Below are 20,033 nucleotides of genomic sequence, written 5' to 3' on the forward strand. Positions count from 1 at the left end.
CTGCAGATAGAAATGAGAAGAAATTGAACATAGTTTATGGCTGTTCTGCTTGAGGGAATAAGAATAAAGTAAATCAATATTTCTTGTCATTTCCTGAAAATACTGTATTCTCTAAGACATTTAACCAGTGTTTGCCCATTTAAGCAAGGACAAAAACATAAAAAGAAAGTTTTTAACTCAGAAAATTAGTACGTCAATATTTCTGGGTCACAGAAGATGAAGTCATATCAAGCATTACTTCAAAACCTAAGTGAAATGCATTCTCAAGGTTGGTTGCTCTCAGTAATGGCAAGTATCATTAGGAAAACCTAAAATTTCATGAATGAAGAGTCATATTTAACATCCTATTATTGCCACTGAAATATTACTAAATTTATAGCCCCATTTTAAAATGCCAAGACACGACTGTAAAATTAGAACTATAAAAACATCCTACATCTTTACTTATATAGTATATTTTTCTCATTCATTTCTCTATCAATTAAACATTAAATTAAAATTCTTTATACTTTACTGCTCAATCCTAATTCCAGTCTTTGAAAATGTGTATTTTCTTGATTACCTACCCATATTGTATTGGGTCATCGGGAAAGTCATGATGCATTTTTGCATAGAAAAAGATGCCACAGTTTTTCTGATGACCCAATATAGTTCAATAGGAGAGTGTAAAATTTCAGAGAGCTTCTCCAATGGTCTTTCCTAGTTTAAGGAATGATTTCTGAATCTGAGCAAAATCAAATGATCCTAGGTTGAAATCATAAGATAGAAATATATAACTTAAGGAAACTCAAGTCATATTTAGAAAAATAGGAAGTACTAACAGTAAAATAGTAAGGTAAAATCAGCCAGCCAGAGGTGTGGTGGTTGAGGCAGCTGGATCCCCCATGTCCAACTAGGCAGTTTGAGTCCCAGAACAATGGCTTGAAAAACACACTGGGCATGAGTGCATGTGTGTCTAAAATCCTGAGAGAAGGGACTGTGGCATAGCCTCCCCTGGGGGGGGGTGTGTGGGGGGGTACTTTCTCTCTTTCTCTGGTAAGCACACTTACCCTATATCAAACTAAAAAAAAAAAAAAGTAAAATATAGTAGAATTACAAGTACATGCAGTTTGGTGTCAGACAAACTGAAGTTCAGAGTAGCTAACCTATTAGCTGGTGACCTTGGGTGGACAGTTTTGGCTTCTCTGAACCTAAGGTTCACTGTTTATACAATAGAAATGTGCAGAACTTACCAAATGCTCTAAAAATTAAATGAGCAGCTACTTATACAAAGTATCTAGCACAAGGCATTCAGCAAATGTTTTTTTCCTCTGCTTCCTATAAGCAAGCTGATTATAGGAAATGCACTGAAAAAAAAAGAAAGAAAAAAATGGGGGATAAATGGCAAAGATAACAAAGAGAAAAAACTATCCTGGTAGTAATGATTGCATAATGTCACGAAATAAGACATACGGGAAAATATAATTAAGATGTGTGATCACTGAAATTTCTGTTCTTAAGGCCACAAGTTCAGATCGAAACCCTAATGAAGACGCACTTCTTCTGCGCACGGAGAAGCCATTCTAAGAGGACCAAGGAAAGAAAGTGCAAGCCCTTCTTTGCTAGTGAGTTTTCTCTTGAAAGTTTCCATTTAGAGATAGTGGTGCCTACCATCCTGGGGCTCATGAGCTAAGAGCCATGGTGCCTGCCTCCTTGGGACTCATGGGCTAATAGACATGGTACCTGCCTCCAGGGGGAATCATGTGCTAACAGACAGGGTGCCTGCTTTCTTGGGGTTCCCAGGATGACAAACATGGTACTTGCCTTCTATTAATACACATACTATACATAAAAAGTTGGGAAGTGTCTATTCAAACAACAGTTTAGAATTTTGCTGGCATTTAATCAAACTTATTGAGAAACTTAAAACTAAAGTTTATGAAATCAACTTTTGCATACCTAATGATTTTTAATAAATTATCAAAAATTTCAAAATGGCATTTTGATGTTAATTAAAAATAAAATTTCCCAGGTCCCACCTCATTTCTTCTTAATATATTCAACTGGATAAGCAAGCGATACTGTCAAGACACAGAATGAGTAAGAATGCAGTTGAAGTACTAAAGACATGTAAAGACCTCATGAGTCAAGAAGATACAGAATGACACAATGCATGACACCCTAAGCTGCCTCTCCTGTGTCCCTTGTGAATGGCAAACAGACTTAACATGTTCAGTCCTACATACATTTGGTAAAAGCCTGTGCTAATGTATAAGGAATATTTTTCTGCCCTGCAGGCATATCTCAGCAGCTGTGACAGTAGGCTCTAGAAAAGGATCAGCACATAGAAAGTATCTGTATCTTCTTGAACATCCTATGGTTGCCAAGTCAGTCAATATCTCTTTCCTCTTCCTCCTTGCTAACAGAACCTTGACATTATTGAGGGTGGTAATGTGTCCCTATTTTAAAAACTGTATTTTCCAGGGGGCAGCAGATGGTATAAAGGACTCCTATATGGCTGACCGTGGTTTGAGTCTGGGACCCAGTGGTTTGAAAATCAGGCCGGAGTGTGTGTGCGTGCCCAAGGTCTCACAAGAAGAATGGAGGAGAAGGGATTACAGAGTGGTCTTCTCCCTGGGGGGGGGGTTGTGTGGGGGGGCTCCCCGGGGGGGGGGGGGGGGGGGGGGGTGTGTGTGTGTGTGATTTCTCCCTTTCCCTCTCACTGTCTCTGTCTTCTACCCTCTGGTGAGTACATGTGCCTTAAGGCAAAAATCTCTCTAAAAATAAATATGTAAAATAAAATAAAAATTACATTCCCCAACTTCATTCACAGAAAGGGCTGGCCATGTGATATAGTCCTTAAGTGGAAGTCACTTTGTGGGCTGTGAGGGACACTGTTCTAAGGTAACAAACTGGTTTGCTGTTTTGCTTTTTAACCTTTTTCTCCTCTGTCTTCCTGCCTGTAACTCTTCAGCATGGATTAGAGTTCAAGTGCCATCACATTAGCATGAGGACCAGTGCCAGATTCTAAGGAGAGCTACCAAAGATTCAGGACTTCATTTTTCTGCCTCCTCTGGCCAGAGGCTGCAAGTTTTTTCCATGTGTCTGGACTACTCTGGGTACTTGGCCCCAGGGTAAAAATCTCCAGAGATAAGGATTTATTCGTATAGCTCCCTAGCTCTCCTCCTTCAAGTCAGTCTACACCCCACCCCCAAGGTCTTTCTGCTTCTCTTTATGCTCCAGTTCCTTCAAGCAGTTCTTCTGTACTGTATCCAGGTTTTGCAGTATTTTCTTGAGAGTAGGGTAAGCTAAATTCTAGTAAGTCTAAGTCCCTTAGTCCTTACAATGACTCCCTTAAGTTTTATGCCTAAATAGCCCCACGGAACTTCTAGAACCTGGACTATTTCTATTAATGGCTTCTTCTTCCAAGAGGGATACTCATAAAATAAGAACTGATAATGGAGTTTACAGAACAGTACTACAACATATTTTTGAAGAGCTCCTAATTGTCCACTCAAAGGGTTTTGTTATTAATTTTGCAAATATTGTTAAATTACTGACAGGAAGGCTCATGAGTGAGCTGACCATTGGTACTGGCTATATATAGCCACAGGAATATGAGGCTACAGGCATCTTACACGTAAATACGGTTTAGATCATTTCAGTCATGTAATCCAGGGGTACATAATGACTACCAGCTGGCTAACCTTAGGGTGATGGATGACATGTGAGGAAGATACTGAGGAAGCGTATGAACTACTCCTAGCCTTTTTATAATTCAATTGGACAAAAAAAGAATAGTAAGAAAATAATCAAATTAATATGAAATCAGATGCCAAAATACAGAGGGGAAAAAATCTACCAAATTATGCTAAAATACACAAAGTTAAAATCAGATCATTAAATCAGCTCCTCTCAGATATTATGCTGAAACCCTAAACAGATAACATCTACTAGCAGTAAATAATAAAACATAAATGGTATACAAAGCTCCCTTGTGATCACCAGGAAGTTAGGCTTACTATAGTAATGGATGACTATGAAGAATGGTTTCCACACATGATTGACTCTTTTTTCACGTCTTCTTGCATTTTTCATTCAAACATCATATATGAAATAAACATCTTAAATGAAATAAAGGTAAAAAATGACTCCAGTGTTTTAAGTCTGAGTCAATGAAAAATAAAAGTGAAGAGGACTAGCAGATGGTGTAATGTTTACGTCGCTAGCCCACATAGTTGACTGTAGTTCTATCAAACTACCGGGCAGCTTAAAACTCATGCCAGGCATGTGTGTGTGTGTGTGGGTGTGTGTGTGTGTGTGTGTCTAAAATCCCAAGAGTAGAATGGAGGAGAGGGATTATGATGTGGCCATATCCCCTGGGGGATGATTTCTCACGTTCTGTCTCTCTGTCTCTGTGTCTCTGGCAAGCACACACACCCTATAGCCAAAAAAAAAAAAACTCTCTCTTAAAAAAAATAATAAAATTGAATAAGCCATTAAGACAAATGGGTTGGAGGCTGAGCCTGTGGCCTAATAATTAAGGGAATCACATTCCACATGGCTAACCATGAAGTCACGTCCCAGTCCTACAGGCTTGAAAAACATTCTGAGCACACATATGTGTGTATGTGCCCCATATCCCAAAAAGATGGAGAAATGGAGAAGGGGTTGCAGTGTGACCATTACCCATTTAGAGGTGCTTTCTCCCTCTCCTTCTCTATCTCTCCATGAGCTGGTGAGCATGTGTGCCCTCTGGAGGAAGGAAGGAAGGAAGGAGAAAGAGAGGAAGAAAAGAAAAGGAGGGAGAGAAGGACAGAATGAAAATGAAAGGAGGGAAGAAAGTTGAAATAAACTGATTTGAGGAAATGAAAGAGCTATGTTCTGAGAACGTTCAGTTTGCAAGAACATCAAGACAATCCCCGTCGTGCCTATTTTTATAGTATAGCTGAGGTAGCAAAGTCTGAAAACACAAAGAATCAACAATTCATATCTCAACACTCACTTCCTACCTTGGCACCTTCAGCAAGAACCTATGACCTAGCTTCCATGCAAAATTGGGATCACAATATCAATCTGCAGGAATACATTTTGAGAATTAAGTGACATAATTAAATAAAAAAAATAGTAGGTTTTAAATGTTAATTTATTTTCTTATTGTTTCCTGCCTGGTCTGGCTTTTAAATCTCAAACTTGATATGTTATAAAGCTCTACTTAAAACTGGCCAATTTCCTAACCACCCTTTAAGATAATATGCTTTAACTAATACATCCTTAACACCTATTCTTTCCATTTCTCTTCATTTAAAAAACATCATATACATCCTTCAAGGAATAATTCAAGGTTCATCCTTTTGGTGAGTTATGCAGCCATCCCAATCTGCAGTAAATTTTCATTTGCTTAGTGCCTCATGACATACTTCGCTATTAATACAGTAGTTATTTCATGTACCTGTCTTACCTTCCCAAACAAAACACGAGCTTGTACACAGTAGAATCTGTGGCTAAAATTGTTTTTATTCATAAAGATGGGACTCTGGCCTCTCTCAGAGATGATAAGAGCTTGCTGACCAAGGGAATCAGTGATGCTGACCACTAAAATCTGACGACAAACATCAATTCAGATATGCCAAACAAAGGTAAACTTGGGAAATGTGATTTTTTTTATTGCCCACTGATAAGAAAATGAAAATTTATTATGATTATAATTGTAATGAATATGGAAAATAGCTATTGGATTAGACTAAAAAGCAATGTTTAAAATAGATACTATACTTCTATAAAAGAGCTTACATTTCACATAATATTTATTTAACTAGTGCACAAGAAGATAAGAATTAAGAATGGAAACATTCTTTTATTAGAATCTAGGTAGAATCACAAGAGGTTTAATCTAAAATTAATTTTTAAATTTGAGATATGCTAAAAAAATTGGTTCAGTAAGTCAGTACTAGAATCAACTCCATTACAACAGTAGCTGATATAAACTGTTAAGTCATTTTAAATGTGAAAAAAAATGGAAATATCAAGGTCTAACACACCTGCAGTGCCAAAATACCTAAGACTTAAAACAATGCGTAAGGTAGAATGAAAAGTTAAGAATCAGGACCAGCAGTGTGGCGTAATGGCTAGGTTGCTGGACTCCCATGTAGTCGACTATGGTTCGAGTCCCAGAACCAGTGGCTTAAACAAACACTGGGCGCATGTGCGTGCGTGTCCAAGATCCCGAGAGGAGAAGGGATTGCAGCATGGCCAGCCTCCCTGGGTGGTGGTTTCTTGCTTTCTCTGTCTCTCTCTGTCTTTCTGGCGAGCATAAACGCCCTATAGCAAAAACCTCTCAAAAAAAATAAAAAGATCAACAAAAGAATCTTTGTTTAGTTTTGTTTTTGTTATTTAGGTCAATGCACAGCCAGACTCAACCTTCAACAGACCAGGATCACACTTGCTGACCTTGTGGGGCTCACAAAAGTATAACGTTAAAAACTCATTTCCAGACAGAAACATACACCAAAATAAAACCATTAGAAGCTGTGACTGTAGGTGGAGATTAGTTTCACTTATAAACAGTTTCAGGACCAGCAGTTGGCACAATGGCTATGTTGCTGGACTCCCGGTAGTCGACCACGGTTCGAGACTCGGACCTAGTAGCTTAAACTCATGCTGCGCACGTGTGCATGTGTGCCCAAGTTCCTGTGAACAGAATGGAGGAGAAGGGATTGTGGTGTGGCCATCCCCCCTGGGGGGTGATTTCTCACTTTCTGTCTCTCTGTCTCTCTCTCTGTCGTTCTGGAGAGCCCACACGCCCTATAGCAAAAACATCAAAAAAAAAAAAAAGACTGTTTCTATGTATCTTCTATTAGACAAAGTACTTAAAAAGCTTAAAAATTATAATATTGGGTTGTTGTGAAAGTCATGACATGTTTTTCTATGCAAAAATGTATCATGACTTTTCCAACAACCTAATACGATGTCTTCATAGAACGATATATCTCTTCCAAATTGAAGTATCTTTAAAATACAAGCTTGACAATTGTTCATCAAGGTCAAGAAACTGGAAAAAATAGCTAAAGAACAAAAATTTTATACTTTAGTACCTATGTAAAATATACGATATTAATGAACTTCAAGTACTCTCAACTTGGCAGGGTGTTTAAATCAATATTTCCAAGTATCTGCCATTGAAATATTGAATCTCTGCATTATTTTTAAAATGTTCCTCTGAAAGTCATTTTAAGTAGTTAAGCAATAAAATTCTTCTATTTGAAAAAATTAAATTCTAAGTTCTTCACAGATGGTCACTACAAATAATTTAAACAACTCTAATTCTCAGCCAACAATATGCAAAGAACAGATACACACAAAAGCTTCATCTAGGTAAAACAGACCCAAAAAAATGACCATTTCCTGATTTTTCTCACAGGGTCCTCCCCACCCATCACCTCAATTCTGCAAACAGGCAGAATAAATTAAAGCTCCTTTCTGAGACATCAACTCCTTTGTCCTCTCAAGGTTGCCTAATCATATTCATCTCTTAAAGTGAAGTGAGAAACATTTCAAAAGCTGTATTCACATTAAATCAACTTTCTGACTCGTGCCTTGAAGGAATAAAGCAATGTAATCACATCTTAAATTGGTTTACAGCAGGCTGTCTACCTTATCCTAGTTCTAGGGATTGATGAAATGAATAGGTTTAAAATAGCACTTTTTGAAATGACATGAAAATTAATAGTGTGTAATTACCTCACTGTTGACAAGTGAGAGATGTTTAACTCCTTAACCGAGCTTTCCTAATGAATCAGTGTCAGAGGACGGTTCTACCACATACACACTGTTGATTGCTATCTAAGAGGATTGACTGAACCATAAAGGCATACCGAAGCCAGTTTTTAAAATCACTTAAGTAAAAGTTAAATGAACCAACTTTCACTTAATATTTTAACTATTTTAAGATTTAACTATGAATTTTTATAGTTAATGTATTGCTGACTAGGAAAATCTTGTTTGACATTTCGTTTGCCTACTAAGAAACATTCAACTTTTCCAGACAGTTGCAGCAAACAAAATTTAGTATTAGACTCCCTATAATTTAAAAGAAAAAGTAAGAAGTAAGCTATTAAATTTAAAAAGCAATAGAGCATGTTCCAAATCTTTATATTTGAGGGTTCTAATGAACATAATGATGCAATGTTCCATTATTTAATAAAAACCTTTTTCAAAATTATTTTAGTTAACTTTCGTATTATTATTATTATCATTATTTGACCATAGAAAGACAGAGCGAGAGAGAGAGAATGAGAGAGTCACACTGTGGTTGACCATGTGAGAGTCCAGTGCCTTTAACCACCATGCTGCCTGCTAGATCCAACAGAAAACTTTTAATTCATATAAAAAGTTTATATAAAAATGCTATCTTAGTATGTTGAACATTAACATTTTTCTATGTACTCCTCGTCTCTAATTTATGTTATTTAACTTGTAGAAATATTGTTCAATTCTGTTTTAAATGCTGTGAGCAAAACCAAACAAGACTTCTATTTCTAAATACATGAAAACACTGAGAGAAGGAAAGCTTTGCAGATGAAGACCATAGCCAGCTCTAATTCATGCTCCATTTTTCTTTTTTTAAATTATTTACCAAATTTTATTTAATATTATTATTTTTTAATTTGACCCGAGAGAGATGGGGGGGTTGGCAGAGAGGGAAAGTGAGAAAGCAAGTCTCCAGGTCTGGGACTTGCACCATGGTTGGTCATGTGAGAGTCCAGTACCTTAACCACCATATCACCTGCCAGTCCCTCATGCTTCATTTTTCCATGTCTCTACATATTCCAACCTCTGAGTTTAAGTACGTGTCAGTACGTGTCAGGCACTAGGCAAAGATCTTTTTATTCACCCCTACTGATTAGAATTCTAAGAGGCCAATAACACTAACTCTGTTTTGCATATGGGGAAAGGGTGTGCTTTTGGAAGTTCTGTCTCTCAGTCACATAGATGACAATGGGTAGAAACTGATTATGAATGAAAGTGACTGGAATGAAGGATCCAAACACAGCATTTGCTTGGCAAATATTTTTCTATTTGGATATCTTACAGGACTGCCTTTATTTTACTTGTAGGATATGGAATGGACAGATTGTATTCTTTTATTAGCTGAATATGTCCAAGAGTCACTCAAGGCCACCACTCTCCCAGATGCTGGGACTCCAATGGTACAATATGACAGGGCCATTCTCTCCTGGAGGCCACAGACAGTGTTTGGAAGAAGGAGGATTTATATTTTAATCAAGTGCCTTATCTAAGAAACAGGCAGGAGCAGGAAGCAGATACCTTTGGCAATAGCTGCCCATTCTTGACCTCATACCCTCAGACCTCTAAGAGTGAAATACTGAGTACCAAGCACAAGGACTATGACAGCCTGGCTGCTCAGAACCAATCTGAGAGCCAAGTCTGGCCCTGTCCTCCATCCAGGCAAAAGTGGCGAAGGCTACAGACGTAAGAGAGCTTGAGAGGGCTGCAGAAGGGTGTGGTCTGAATGTCCACTCTGGGAATGTGGAGCTCTGAAGGAACACCTTTCCATTAGGAAAACTAGGCCTCTGTACCAGCACTCCCCCCCAGGCAAAGCCTGCCCCTCCTTCCAAACACCTTAGCTGACTGAACATGAAGAATGAAACAAGATCATTACCACCCAAATTCTTGGCTTCAGTCTTCTGTCTTGGGTTTCCTATAAAAATTAGACACATGAATGCCTCTGCCTATTCTACAGCTATTAGTCATATTTAAACTACATGTCAAAGTTTGTTGGAAAAGTTTGTTGGAATATTTTGCTAAACTGATACCTTAAGATTTTTTTTAGCAAAAATGCATTTTGAGTTCTAAACACATAATTTGAAAATGACTTCTTAAAGTATAATCAGCTAAGACATTTTAGTCAACAGTATATTTTATAAACATTTGTGAATAAATGTGTTTTATATAGAAAAAATAAGCCTTGATTTACTCATCTGCAAATCAGGGATGATAAGAACTATTTTTCAAAGAGTATTAAATTAATTATCATATATGAATGTGCTTGGTAGGATCAAACACAGAGCAGGTACTCACATCTGGATTATATTTTTATACTGTAAAAAATCTATAAGAAAAACAGTATTCTTGTCAACTAGTTTTAAACTAAAATAATTTTACTGCATTTACCAAGTGACTAGAGACTTTGAAAAAAAAAAAAAAAGAAATGTGTAAGTTTCACTGGTTAAAAAAAAAATACTTCATATATTACTTTGTAGGTAGGTAAAAATCCCTTTGCTTATTTTGAAAGTTGCTATCTTTGGCAAAAAATAAAAAAAATTAAAAATAAATAAATGTTACAATAGGAGGAGACCTTAGTATTAAGTTCTCAAAATTGGTTCTTCCAAGAGTCTTAATAAACATGATGGAAATTCTTCACACCAGTCCAATATGTCAAAGACACTACCAGGTTGTTTGAGATAGGGCATGGGAATGGGTGGGACAGAAAAGCATCCAAATTTAGGGGTCAAGCCCTTTCTTAGACTACCCTTACCCTTCAGGGCATACCCTTGAAGACCGCATTTGCTCTCCGAGGAATAGATTTAGAAACAGCTCTGTCACAATGATATTTGCTCTCACGACTTTACAGATGTGCATCTAAGACTGTAGGGCCAGCCCAAATATTCTGGTCTGATATCTTGCTCTCTTGACCAAAAGTGCACTTAACTAGTGGAAACTGGTAGAACTTCTTCGCGAAGACACATAGTCAAGTACAAAATCTGGATACCTCCATCTCTGAATTGACATTTAGTGAGCAGTATCAGGCAAGGACCTGGCTTCTTTGAACTCTTCCCTCAAAATGGCAAGATTTAGAGAACACTTGTCATTCACTAAACAACATTGTCAAACACAGCATGACAACCTCTCATAACTTGGCTTCACAAGAAATTAGAAATTAACTTCTCCAAACCTGGTTTCACAAGAAAATTAGAACTTAAAATAATGCATTTAATAGCTTATAAATTTTACACATTTCTTATCTGCTCTGCAACTTGGAAAGAATCAAATTATTTTCTTGGCCAGGGAGAAATCAGGTTCAATTTTTAAGTCCCTATTCTGTAACCCTCAGTCAGCCCTGCAGGAAGGTAATTATCAGGGCTAGAGGGGTAGTCCCTGCTGTTTCTTAGAAGTAAACTCAGGAGCTAAATTAAGGCACTTAGAGGTAAACTCTCGGGTTGTGCAGAGCTTGGCTCTGTGACTCCTGTGGATTCTGGAGCAGAACACTAAACACTTGTATTATTCTTAGAGCAGGTCGAGAAGGATGGGCAGTAAAACACAGCTTTCTCTGCCATTCCCTCCAGCTCCTGCTAATTGATGGAGCCACACAGCTTACAACCCCTTGCTATGATTTTAAAAATGCAAGTTTTAATGATATTTCATTGTAGTATCTTTGTACAGAAAAGCATCTACTAGGTAGTTTCAAATGTACCTAGATGTTAAAAAAAAAAAAGGTGGGGGAGACCACAGCAGGAGAGCCGCCATTGTGAGAGAGGACATAAAATTCAAGCAATGAATTAAAGAGGCAAATGAAGGAACTCTTTTCCTTTATTAGAAATAGAAGAAACAGATTGTGCTCATCTTGCTTAGGGCCAACAGTCGCACTGTGTGGAATCCAGCCAGCTTCAGTCACAGAGCTCACTTAGGAGTTCTGCTCTGTGAAAAGAGGAAGCCAGATGGGCTATTTACTTTCAACAAGATAATTCTGGAGGAAATTGTTATAAGTCAAAGAAACTTTTTAGCTTCATCTGCTTTTTTAGCCTCTAAACTGATTCAGGAGGCAGGAGGGAGGGTTCTGTTAGGAAAGAAATAAGGGACATGGTAATAGAATTGGAATAAAAGGAAGTGACGTGCAAATCTTGGGCAGTGACATCACCATGTGCATGTGCTTCGAGGTCACACAACCTGGGCTCATGCCTTCACTCTGTGAGTTATTCACCATAACATTCACCATAATCTTGAACGAGCTGCCTGTCCTCCTGTAGATCCAGTTTCCTCTTGGGTAACATGGAGAACAAATGACTGTCTCAAGAGGTTGTGAAGATTAAGTGTTGTAAATGAAGTACAGCACTTAAAATGTAGCACATACCATGAGTGCTCAAAAAATGTCAGGCATCATTTTCATCTGTTTTATTTTCTCTTCTACAGTTTTTGCAAAATGTAAAGGAAATCCATTATATCTATAGCTATAGACAAAATCCATTACTAAACAATTCTCAAGAATATACCGAGAGCTAAGTGTTATACTGGGCCATGGATCATGTTGGTCATAGCCTACTGATAGAATCCACATATTTGAAAACATCTCTTTTCTTTTTGCTACCACAGAGAAAGAGTAAAATAGTGCAGGTAACTTCATCCTTAGATCAAAAATGCAAAGGAGATTTTTCAACTTCAAAGTTACCTCCTTAAGACAGCTGTAGAGTAAATATAGACAAGATTATTAAATTCTGAGTTAAATTTCTGTTTTTAAGTTTATTTATCTCTTCCCTAAGAGACAGAGACATGAAGACAGACAGACACTCCAGCCCCCCACAGGGTCTTTCTGCCATGATCCAGCTTAACCTCAGCCAGGTCTCTCTTATGCACATGCGCATGTACCCAGGATGTATAAGGAGACCTCAGGATGTGAACCTGGGATCTTCCCACGTAGATCCTATATCACAGAGTGTTGCATTGCCACTGAACCAGCAGCTGGAAACCTCAGAGTTAAACTTTTGATATGCATAAAGAATGTTTCCTGATTATAAAAGCAATGTTTTCCCTCTTCAACCTGCAAATGATGACTATTAAAACAAAATCAAGCTTTTTTCCCCCTGTAGTGCCTGTGGGCCGCAGCTGCTGGTCTCTGTTCCATAGGATGGTATTTGTTAAAGTTGTCAAGAATAAGGCCTGCTTTAAGAGATACTAAGTGAAATTTAGAAGACGACGAGAGGGCAAAACTGATTACTACACTCAGAAATGCTTGGTGATCCAGGATAAAAATAAGTACCACACACCCAAATACAGGATGATAGTTCGTGTAACTAACAAAGATATCATTTGTCAGATTGCTTATGCCCGAATAGAAGGGGATATGATCGTGTGCGCAGCTTATGCACATGAACTACTAAAATTAAATGCGGTGCAAAGGCTGGCCTGACAAATTATGCTTCAATGTATTGTACTGGCCTGCTGCTGGCCCGCAGGCTTCTCAATAGGTTTGGCGTAGACAAGATCTATGAAGGTCCAGTGGAAGTGACCGGAGATGATTACAATATAGAAAGCATCGATGGTCAACCTGGTGCCTTCACCTACTATATGGATGCAGGCCTTGCCAGAACCACCACTGGCAGTAAAGTTTTGGGGGCCATGAAGGGAGTGGTGGATGGAGGCTTATCTATCCCTCACAGTACCAAACGATTCCCTGGTTATGATTCTGAAAGCAAAGAATTTAATGCAGAATTCCACTGGAAGCACATCATGGGCCAGAATGTTGCAGACTACATGCTTTACCTAATGGAAGAAGATGAAGATGTTTACAAGAAACAGTTCTATCAGTACATAAAGAACAATGTAACTCCAGAAATGATGGAGGAGATGTATAAGAAAGCTCACACTGCTATACGAGAGAACCCAGTCTATGAAAAGAAACCCAAGAAAAAAGTTAAAAAGAAGAGGTGGGATCGTACCAAGATGTCCCTTGCCCAGAAGAAAGATTAGGTAGCCCAGAAGAAGGCAAGCTTCCTCAGAGCTCAGGAGTGGGCTGCTGAGAGCTAAACCAAACAATTTTCTATGACTTTATTCAAGATAAAAGAAAATGAACTACAACAAAGCAAAAAAAAAAAAAAATCAAGATAATCCTTACATGCACAACCTATGCAAAAGTCATCTAGCAATCTCACTTTTAGAACATATGCATACTACTTATTAAGGAAAACTAAAAGTATGCATAGGATTAGGTCATAGAACCATTAATCCAAGTTGATCCACTTTTCTTTTTTGAGCTTTTATTGTTTAAATAATAATTGATGACTTTAAGAAAATACAGATACTCTCCAAAGGGATAAACGACCATATTCAGTCTAATATATTTACCATGGTAGGAGAAAGGACATACAGTTTTAGAAGGCCTTTCAACATGAAAGGCTAAGATAAAACAGCTACCTGATTATCTTCGATTTTTATAATATCACGAACATTTTATTGCATCACAATATTAAAGAAACAGCACCACTGGGATCAGCAGATGGCTTAATGGTTGTGTTGCTAGACTCCCACATAGTTGACCACGGTTTGAGTCCCAGACTTCACAGCTTAAAATTCACACTGGGCACATGTGTGTGTATGCCCAAAATCCCGAGAGGAGAAGAATGGAAGAGAAGAACTGAGGTGTGGCCATCCCCCACCCCGGGAGGTGATTTCTCACTTTCTGTCTCTCTCTCTCTCTTTCTGGCAAGTGCATGCATCCTATAGCAAAAATATCTCTCTCTAAAAAAAGAAAAGAAACAGCACCACTATTTCTTGTAACATATTTTCCTTCTCAAGGGGGAAGAATCTCCAAAAATATCTTCAATTACTATATATTTTTAAAATTTTGCCAGGGAGTTGTATGTTTACTGGAAGGGGAGTAGGGGAAGTAAGAAAGCATTGCATCCCATGGGGAATGGTCACTCCTTCATTTCCCCCTTCTTTCAGGATTTTGGCTGTGCACACACATGTGCCTAGTGTATTTCTCAAGCTGCTGAGTCCAGGATTCAAACCATGTAGTCGACCATGTAGGATCCAGCTACCTTAACCATCATGCCACAGGCTGGCTCATCAATTAATTTTTAAAATTTATTTATGGTTCTTACAAGACAAACACAAAAACAAAAACATATTTCAAAGCTATTTAGAAAAATCTAAAAAAAATTTGCTACTACATTTAATTTTTTATATCCCTAGTGACTGAATCCAGCTGTGCCTTAAGAAAAAACAAATAAATGTTGATGATAGGAATATCTGAAAACAGTATGAGAAACCACAAATATATCTGTGCTAGAAATGTACAGCTTTTATGCCCCAATTAAGGCCAGCAAATAAACTGAGAAGAGTCTGCAAGGAAAGATAATAGAAGTGGAAAACATATCTTTGTTTTAATTATCATTTATAAAGTTAATATAAAATAAAATTTCCCTAAGTACTACCAAAAAGCAAACAATAGAGCAAGACAACTTTATACTTGCAATAAACCGGAAATGGGCAGAACACAGATTCCCTGGAAAATAACCTACCACAGCTTTCATGACACTGATCCTAAACAGCAATGAACCATTAAAGGAAATATGAAACTGATTATCCCCTTTCTCTTCTACACCCCAAACCATCCCCCACTTTGAAAATATTTTACTATTTCACTAACCCAAAGGCCACAAATCTAATAGACTTTGTTGTTCAGTCTCAATGACTGGCTCCCATTCTGAGCAGCTTCAGAAACAACACTGACTGTTTTCTCTGGCAGAGTCAAAGGAAAGCAGGAGAAACCAGTCAGGAAAGCAGTCATCCTGGCCTCTTGTATCCTGCATATCTTACTGGGTATGCCAAGACCTCAAGGGACTGACTCCTTATATACCTGGGCTATTTCTCAAGATTGCTTTTTCAGATGAGAGATGGAGCAATCTCTCCCCCTGGACAAAGAGCAGGCTTGCTTACTGCCTGTTATAACAGCAGTGAATTCTCTGGGCTCAGAGTTCCTCAGGTGCATGCCAACTCACTCCTACATAGCATCTGCCTGGACCAGAGGATCTGGGGGCAAGGGCAGCTAAAATCAACATACTGAGGCTCATGCTGCTTGCTGTGCCATGAATAAAAATGTCCTTTGTCTCTGGCCCAAGAGTCTCTTGTCTTCTGCCAGCAACCATGGAACATAATCAGCTAAACCAGTAACTTGTAAGTAGGGTAAAATCATATCTCAGATCTGACAGTTCAGGAAAAGAAAGGAATTTGGACAGAACATAGCCACCTGGAGTAAGGAAAAGGGCCCAGAGGTTGGGTTCAGGGTGATGAAAAACCTCCCTGGGATCAAGGAGTCAGTGCTATAGCCCAAGTGGTAGAAAGTGGGATGGAGTGGGAGAAATAAGGGCCTCCACTGTCATGTCTACTAAGGAGGCTGAGAAAAAAAGAGGAAAAATTAAAACAAGCAACATTAGTGGTGCCTTCGTTGTCTTGGTTGTTGCTCACTCACTATCCTCCAGGCAAGGGTAGGGTCAAAGGGAACATAACACTGAGGCAGCAACACCTAACAGAAAGAATGGGCATGGCTGCTTATCCAGTCTCTCAAGCTACACAACAGTGTCAGTTATGACCTTGTTACCTGAGAGAGGTCTTTGGGTGGGCCATCAACATTAGCAATTCATTTGGTTGAGTCCCAGGTGGGCAATTGCTTGCAGCCAACAGTAAATATGACTTGCTTATTGACAAAGAGATACTCTCTGCCTCCACACTACTGGATCTTTCCATTCACCTCTACTCTGACCCCAGCTGCTTTAAGGAGAAAGATGATAGACTAGAGCCAAGAACTTCCTATTCCCAGGAGACTAAAAGCCATACAAACCTATCTAGTTTGATGGAAAAGAGAGGATCTCAAACTTTTATGGCTCTATTGGATACAGGTATCTAAGCTGCCATTTTACCTGGTCCGTGGAAGGAAAGGACACCAAATTCAATTGATAGCATTGGTGCCTCTCAGGGAATATGGGAAGCTAGAGTATCCTTGCAAAGGAGCCCTTTGGGCTTACTCACTGTGGTGCTATGGTAGTGGTTCCCACATGCTAATATTAGAACTGACATATTTCATGTTTTCACTTGGTAGTCTCCTCAGTGTCAGACAGGATGCTCAGAGAAAGGCCCCTGCTCACTACAATAGTATCCTCTTCTTGATCTAATCACAATGCATGTCCTTTTTATTTTTTTTTCTTAATAACTACTATTTATATGTAACTAAGCTTTTTGTAGAAAATGACCACCTGACATCTGCATTTTCAGGTGGGTCTACTTACTGATGTGGGAAGGGCTCACAGTCCCTAGTGGACAAATGGAAATGGTATATTCAGGAAAACAGTCAGTCTGGCTCTACCATCATTTCAGTTTTACATGAAAAAGATAACAGTGACTCTTCTTGGTAAACGATACCTCTCATTTGACCACCTGAAACAACCCTACTAGTTCAACAGGGTTCTCCCAGGTTACCTTCCACGATGGCCTGATAGTTTGGCTAGTTTAAAAGCTGATGGTGTGCTCTGAACTGATGCAGCCATCCGGCTCCAACAACAACTCTAGGAGACCAACGGTGGGAAGAGCCAGTGACCACAATGGTCTGAAATAAAAGCTGTCACTCGATGCTCCTACGGACCAGGTATTTTATAATTTTATAGACTCTGGACTATTCCTGATGGTTTACCGTCTGGCATGCTACTTGGAAGGTTACAGACTGGCAAATTAAAGAGCTAAAAACTGTGCAAACAAATCACAGCTAGGTATTAATCTAGGTCACTAATATAGATGCCTGTGGTAAGGACCTACTCTCTGATGAGACCAATTAAAATTAAGGTGTTAATCAAACCTGCTATTAAAAACTAGAAAAAATCATGTGGACATGGCTAGTCTTGAACTATTCTGTTGTTCCCCAGACCATCAACAGTGTCTCACAGACATGGTCCTCCCCCTTGTAACTGTACAAAGTTACAGAACGGCATAAACTTGTTTCAAACCAATTAGAATTCTTAGGCTCCTTCTGACCCCCAAGTGGCCTTACTCTGCAGTCATTCAAGGTACTGTCTATGTGTCTTTGTCAAGCCAGTAAATGGAGAATTCCTATCCTGTGTAGAACCCAGGTCCAAACTCAAGTAACTGCTTTCTGAGGGGGGAGTGGACCACAGAATGTTTCAACTCTAGGTATGAGGGTTGCTTTCTAGAACATCTGCTGTCCCTGTTATCACTGGCAATGACACCAAAGATCAGTAAGTCTTCTCCATTTTCCTTATGTAGATCACATTAGATAATAGACCTGACTTAGACTGTCTGAATTCCGACCCGCTGGTCTCCCCTGAGATATGTTCAAAATAGCCTGAATCAGAGACTTTGGTCAGGAGAGGAGGAGAAACTACATGAAGTTAATTCTTGGCTTTATCCTGTTGCTGTGGATCCTATTGATCACAGCTCTAATTAAATGCTGTATAAGACAAGTTTTAACAGACATGGTTCCAACCTTGTTTGGTCTGATTAATCAAAGTAACCACGGAGTGGCATATCCTTGTGAAAATGTACCAGAAGTCAAGATTGTAGAGGATAAAGTGGTCAGTTTATTTATTTATTTATTTTTTGAGAGAGGTTTTTGCTATAGGGCGTGTGCGCTCGCCAGACAGACAGAGACATAGAGACAGAAAGCGAGAAATCACCCCCCAGGGGGTATGGTCACACCGCAATCCCTTCTCCTCCATTCTCCTCTTGGGATCTTGGGCACGTACGCACACGCGCCCGGCGTGAGTTTCAAGCCACCAGGTCCGGGACGCGACCACGTGGGAGTCCAGCGACATAGCCATTACACTAACTGCTGGTTCCCAAGTGGTCAGTTTTGAGAGAGAGTTTTTTCTGGGCCTCTTAATGCTCCTTATATGTCTTCCTAGCTAAACCAGGACTGCATAGTCCTGACTGCTCTTTTTCCTGGGTCATTTCTCCAGGTTTTTGTGCATCTGATATCCTGAAGCAATGAGGTAAAGTCTGTCACCAAAGAGCAGGTTTGCTTATTGCTTGAGATAAAAATGGTGGCTTCCCTAACCTCAGTGGTCCTCATTCTGAATGCAAACCTACTGCATGCACAGCAACCACCGGGATAATACTGCCTCACCTTATGGGATTTGGGGGCAAAAAAAAAAAAAATGGTGCACATATAGTGCCATTTATACAACTGGCCATTCCCTGAGTAATAAGGGCCTATACCAATGCACATAAGTCTCATGCCTTCTGCCAGCATCCATGACACACTGAAAAAAGACTAACTTGTTACTTTCTTTTAGGTTTTTGCCATAGGACACATGTGCTCACCGAGGAGATACAGAGAGAGAGAGAGACTGTGAGAGTAAAAATGAGAAATCACCCCTTAGGAGGGAATGGCCACACTGCAATCTCTTCATCTTCATTTTACTCCCAGGACTTTAGGCATGCAAGAAAACATGCCAGGTGTGATTTTCAAGCTGCTAGGTCTGAAACTCTAACCTTGGTTGGCCATCTGGGAGTCCAGTGCCTTAATACCATGGCACTTGCTAACTCTTAACTTGTTAGTTTTTAAGTAGGCTAAAGATTAGACCCAAAATGCGTATTTCTGGCTTGATTCACCTATAGAACATGATCTAAAGTCCAGTTCAACCATCCCCATACTTACAGTTTGAATATGAAGTAACATGGATATCTTAAAATAGGACCTACTCTTCCTAGATTCATTAATGTAAGCAAGAAGAAACAAGTAGCCTATAAATATTAAAAACAGCACCAATTCCCTGTCTTCTAGAACCTAAACCAGCTTAGAGGGCCTCAACATAAAACAGTCGTTCCTCACTTCAACTCCATGCCTCCAGAGCAAAATGCCTATGAACACTACACCTACCATTTCACTACACTCTAACGCAGAAGAGGACTATGAAGCATTCGAGATATTGCAGTATGATTTGAGAAAATGAGTGATTGGGGCTATGGCCTTGAGAGGAAGGAAAGTGAGTAAGGAGCACTAAAATGAGCAATTAATGTTTTTAATTCCAAGCTTGATTTCAAAAACACAATAACAAACCAATCAAACAATAAACCTACTGTCATGGTGAGAGGATTAGAGAGAAAAGTATTATGTACAAAAATAGGTCTCTACCAAAAGGGGAGATAGACAGGAAAAATGTGCCAGATTCAGGGAATAAAGAGCTGAGAAATACCATAATTTTTATTCCATTATCAAAAATTCTATAAACTGGGGACCAGCAGTTAGC

At 39.0% G+C, this 20,033-nt stretch overlaps 1 protein-coding gene and 1 pseudogene across 2 annotated transcripts in view; one reads left to right on the plus strand and one right to left on the minus strand.

Moving 5' to 3' along the window:
• The window catches only part of PRKN (parkin RBR E3 ubiquitin protein ligase), a 1,506,714-nt gene that overhangs the window by 1,458,300 nt on the left and 28,381 nt on the right, over positions 1–20,033 (minus strand). The gene's annotated exons all lie outside the window — the stretch shown is intronic.
• On the plus strand, positions 12,893–13,800 carry LOC106735251 (60S ribosomal protein L5 pseudogene; annotated as a pseudogene).

This window comes from Tupaia chinensis, unplaced genomic scaffold, assembly GCF_000334495.1.
Source record: "Tupaia chinensis unplaced genomic scaffold, TupChi_1.0 Scaffold000346_1, whole genome shotgun sequence".
Taxonomy (NCBI): domain Eukaryota; kingdom Metazoa; phylum Chordata; class Mammalia; order Scandentia; family Tupaiidae; genus Tupaia; species Tupaia belangeri.